The sequence below is a fragment of the Triticum dicoccoides genome, chromosome 3A, assembly GCF_002162155.2.
Source record: "Triticum dicoccoides isolate Atlit2015 ecotype Zavitan chromosome 3A, WEW_v2.0, whole genome shotgun sequence".
NCBI classification, from domain to species: Eukaryota; Viridiplantae; Streptophyta; class Magnoliopsida; order Poales; family Poaceae; genus Triticum; species Triticum dicoccoides.
In genome coordinates, this window is record NC_041384.1 from 612,479,443 (window position 1) to 612,485,354 (window position 5,912).

Consider the following 5,912-nt stretch of genomic DNA (forward strand, 5'->3'; position numbering starts at 1 on the left):
CAACTTCATGGAGACACGATGATGGAGATCATGGTGTCATGCCGGTGACAAGATGATCATGGAGCTCCAAGATGGAGATCAAAGGAGCTATGTGATATTGGCCATATCGTGTCACTATTATTATTTGATTGCATGTGATGTTTATCATGTTTTTGCATCTTGTTTACTTAGAACGACGGTAGTAAATAAGATGGTCCCTCATAATAATTTCAAGAAAGTGTTCCCCCTAACTGTGCACCGTTGCGACAGTTCGTTGTTTCGGAGCACCACGTGATGATCGGGTGTTAGATTCCAACGTTCACATACAACGGGTGTAAGACAGATTTACACATGCAAACACTTAGGTTGACTTGACGAGCCTAGCATGTACAAACATGGCCTCGGAACACAAAAGACCGAAAGGTCGAGCATGAGTCGTATAGAAGATACGATCAACATGAAGATGTTCACCGATGTTGACTGGTCCGTCTCACGTGATGATCGGACACGGCCTAGTTAACTCGGATCATGTTATACTTAGATTACTGGAGGGATGTCTATCTAAGTGGGAGTTCATTGAATAATTTGATTAGATGAACTTAATTATCATGAACTTAGTCTAAAATCTTTACAATATGTCCTGTAGATCAAATGGCCAACGTTGTCCTCAACTTCAACGCGTTCCTAGAGAAAACCAAGCTGAAAGACGATGGCAGCAACTATACGGACTGGGTCCGGAACCTGAGGATCATCCTCATAGCTGCCAAGAAAGATTATGTCCTACAAGCACCGCTAGGTGACGCACCTGTTCTCCCTGCAGAACAAGATGTTATTAACGCTTGGCAGGCACGTACCGATGACTACTCCCTCGTTCAGTGCTGCATGCTTTACAGCTTAGAGCCGGGGCTCCAAAAGCGTTTTGAGAGACACGGAGCATATGAGATGTTCGAAGAGCTGAAAATGGTTTTCCAAGCTCATGCCCGGGTCGAGAGATGTCAAGTCTCCGACAAGTTCTTCAGCTGTAAGATGGAGGAAAACAGTTCTGTCAGTGAGCACATACTCACTATGTCTGGGTTGCATAACCACTTGACTCAGCTGGGAGTTAATCTCCCGGATGACGCGGTCATTGACAGAATCCTTTAGTCGCTTCCACCGAGCTACAAGAGCTTTGTGATGAACTTCAATATGCAGGGGATGGAAAAGACCATTCCTGAAGTATTTGCAATGCTGAAATCAGCAGAGGTAGAAGTCAAAAAGGAACATCAAGTGTTGATGGTGAATAAAACCACTAAGTTCAAGAAGGGCAAGGGTAAGAAAGCCTTCAAGAAGGACGGCAAGGGAGTTGCCGCGCCGGGCAAGCAAGCTGCCGGGAAGAAGCCAAAGAATGGACCCAAGCCCGAGACTGAGTGCTTTTATTGCAAGGGAAGTGGTCACTGGAAGCGGAATTGCCCCCAAATACTTAGCGGACAAAAAGGCCGGCATCACGAAAGGTATATGTGATATACATGTAATTGATGTGTACCTTACCAGTATTCGTAGTAGCTCCTGGGTATTTGATACCGATGCGGTTGCTCACATTTGTAACTCAAAACAGGAGCTGTGGAATAAGCGGAGACTGGCGAAGGACGAGGTGACGATGCGCGTCGGGAATGGTTCCAAGGTCAATGTGATCGCCGTCGGCACACTACCTCTACATTTACCTTCGGGATTAGTTTTAAACCTTAATAATTGTTATTTAGTGCCAGCTTTGAGCATGAACATTGTATCAGGATCTCGTTTAATTCGAGATGGCTACTCATTTAAATCCGAGAATAATGGTTGTTCTATTTATATGATAGATATGTTTTATGGTCATGCTCCGATGGTGAATGGTTTATTCTTAATGAATCTCGAGCGTAATGCTACACATGTTCATAGTGTGAGTACCAAAAGATGTAAGATTGATAATGATAGTCCCACATACTTGTGGCACTGCCGCCTTGGTCACATAGGTGTCAAACGCGTGAAGAAGCTCCATGCTGATGGACTTTTAGAGTCTCTTGATTACGAATCATTCGACACGTGCGAACCATGCCTCATGGGTAAAATGACCAAGACTCCATTCTCAGGAACAATGGAGCGAGCAACCAACTTATTAGAAATCATACATACTGATGTGTGCGGTCCAATGAGTGTTGAGGCTCGCGGTGGCTATCGTTATGTTCTCACCCTCACTGATGACTTGAGTAGATATGGGTATGTCTACTTAATGAAACACAAGTCTGAGACCTTTGAAAAGTTCAAGGAATTTCAGAGTGAGGTTGAAAATCAACGTGACAGGAAAATCAAGTTCCTGCGATCAGATCGTGGAGGAGAATACTTGAGTCACGATTTTGGCACACACTTAAGAAAATGTGGAATAGTTTCACAACTCACGCCGCCTGGAACACCTCAGCGTAATGGTGTGTCCGAACGTCGTAATCGCACTCTATTAGATATGGTGCGATCTATGATGTCTCTTACCGATTTACCGCTATCTTTTTGGGGCTATGCTTTAGAGACTGCCGCATTCACTTTAAATAGGGCTCCGTCGAAATCCGTTGAGACGACACCGTATGAATTATGGTTTGGGAAGAAACCTAAGCTGTCGTTTCTAAAAGTTTGGGGATGCGATGCTTATGTCAAGAAACTTCAACCTGAAAAGCTCGAACCCAAGTCGGAAAAATACGTCTTCATAGGATACTCTAAAGAAACTATTGGGTATACCTTCTACCTCAGATCCGAAGGCAAGATCTTTGTTGCCAAGAATGGATCCTTTCTAGAGAAGGAGTTTCTCTCGAAAGAAGTAGGTGGGAGGAAAGTAGAACTTGATGAAGTATTACCTCTTGAACCGGAAAATGGCGCAACTCAAGAAAATGTTCCTGAGGTGCCTGCACCGACTAGAGAGGAAGTTAATGGTGATGATCAAGATACTTCTGATCAAGCTCCTACTGAAATTCGTAGGTCCACAAGGACACGTTCTGCACCAGAGTGGTACGGCACCCCTGTCTTGGAAATCATGTTGTTAGACAACGGTGAACCTTCGAACTATGAAGAAGCGATGGCGGGCCTGGATTCCGACAAATGGCTAGAAGCCATGAAATCCGAGATCGGATCCATGTATGAAAACGAAGTATGGACTTTGACTGACTTGCCCGTTGAGCGGCGAGCCATAGAAAATAAATGGATCTTTAAGAAAAAGACAGACGCGGATGGTAATGTGACCATCTATAAAGCTCGGCTTGTCGCTAAGGGTTATCGACAAGTTCAAGGGGTTGACTACGATGAGACTTTCTCACCGGTAGCGAAGCTAAAGTCCGTCCGAATCATGTTAGCAATTGCCGCATTCTATGATTATGAAATATGGCAAATGGACGTCAAAACGGCATTCCTTAATGGTTTCCTTAAGGAAGAATTGTATATGATGCAGCCGGAAGGTTTTGTCGATCCTAAGAATGCTGACAAGGTGTGCAAGCTCCAACGCTCGATTTATGGGCTGGTGCAAGCATCTCGGAGTTGGAACATTCGCTTTGATGAGATGATCAAAGCGTTTGGGTTTACGCAGACTTATGGAGAAGCCTGCGTTTACAAGAAAGTGAGTGGGAGCTCTGTAGCATTTCTCATATTATATGTAGATGACATACTTTTGATGGGAAATGATATAGAACTCTTGGACGGCATTAAGGCCTACTTGAATAAAAGTTTTTCAATGAAGGACCTTGGAGAAGCTGCTTATATATTAGGCATCAAGATCTACAGAGATAGATCAAGACGCCTCATAGGTCTTTCACAAAGCACATACCTTGATAAGATATTGAAGAAGTTCAATATGGATCAGTCTAAGAAGGGGTTCTTGCCTGTGTTGCAAGGTGTGAAATTGAGCTCAGCTGAATGTTTGACCACGGCAGAAGATATAGAAGAGATGAGTGTCATCCCCTATGCCTCAGCCATAGGTTCTATTATGTATGTCATGTTGTGTACCAGACCTGATGTAAACATTGCCGTAAGTTTGGTAGGTAGGTACCAAAGTAATCCCGGCAAGGAACACTGGACAGCGGTCAAGAATATCCTGAAGTACCTGAAAAGGACTAAGGAAATGTTTCTTGTTTATGGAGGTGATGAAGAGCTCGTCGTAAAGGGTTACATCGATGCTAGCTTCGACACAGATCTGGATGACTCTAAGTCTCAAACCGGATACGTGTATATTTTGAATGGTGGGGCAGTAAGCTGGTGCAGTTGCAAGCAGAGCGTCGTGGCGGGATCTACATGTGAAGCGGAGTACATGGCAGCCTCGGAGGCAGCGCATGAAGTAATTTGGGTGAAGGAGTTCATCACCGACCTAGGAGTCATACCCAATGCGTCGGGGCTGATCAAGCTCTTCTGTGACAACACTGGAGCTATTGCTCTTGCCAAGGAGCCCAGGTTTCACCAGAAGACCAGGCACATCAAGCGTCGCTTCAACTCCATTCATGAAAATGTTCAAGATGGAGACATAGATATTTGTAAAGTACATACGGACCTGAATATAGCAGATCCGTTGACTAAACCTCTCCCTAGAGCAAAACATGATCAACACCAGAATTCCATGGGTGTTCGATTCATCACATGTAACTAGATTATTGACTCTAGTGCAAGTGGGAGACTGTTGGAAATATGCCCTAGAGGCAATAATAAAAGCATTATTATTATATTTCCTTGTTCATGATAATTGTCTTTATTCATGCTATAATTGTGTTATCCGGAAATCGTAATACATGTGTGAATAATAGACACCAACATGTCCCTAGTAAGCCTCTAGTTGACTAGCTCGTTGATCAACAGATAGTCATGGTTTCCTGACTATGGACATTGGATGCCATTGATAACGAGATCACATCATTAGGAGAATGATGTGATGGACAAGACCCAATCCTAAACATAGCATAAGATCGTATAGTTCGTTTTCTAGAGTTTTCCAATGTCAGGTATCTTTCCTTAGACCATGAGATCGTGTAACTCCCGGATACCGTAGGAGTGCTTTGGGTGTGCCAAACGTCACAACGTAACTGGGTGACTATAAAGGTATACTACGGGTATCTCCGAAAGTGTCTGTTGGGTTGACACGGATCAAGACTGGGATTTGTCACTCCGTATGACGGAGAGGTATCACTGGGCCCACTCGGGTAATGCATCATCATAATGAGCTCAAAGTGACCAAGTGTCTGGTCACGGGATCATGCATTGCGGTACGAGTAAAGTGACTTGCCGGTAACGAGATTGAACGAGGTATTGGGATACCGACGATCGGATCTCGGGCAAGTAACATACCGATTGACGAAGGGAATTATATGTGGGGTTGCTTGAATCCTCGACATCGTGGTTCATCCGATGAGATCATCGAGGAGCATGTGGGAGCCAACATGGGTATCCAGATCCCGCTGTTGGTTATTGGCCGGAGAGTCGTCTCGGTCATGTCTACATGTCTTTCGAACCCGTAGGGTCTACACACTTAAGGTTCGGTGACGCTAGGGTTGTAGGGATATGTATATGCAGTAACCCGAATGTTTTTCGGAGTCCCGGATGAGATCCCGGACGTCACGAGGAGTTCCGGAATGGTCCGGAGGTAAAGAATTATATATAGGAAGTGCTATTTCGGGCATCGGGACAAGTTTCGGGGTCACCGGTATTGTACCGGGACCACCGGAAGGGTCCCGGAGGGTCCACTGGGTGGGGCCACCTGCCCCGGGGCGCCACATGGGCTGTAGGGGGTGCGCCTTGGCCTATATGGGCCAAGGGCACCAGCCCCAAGAGGCCCATGCGCCTAGGGTTCAAGGAAGGGAAGAGTCCCAAAAGGGGAAGGCACCTCCTAGGTGCCTTGGGGAGAAAGGATTCCTCCCTTGGCCGCACCCCCCCCCTAGGAGATTGGATCTCCTAGG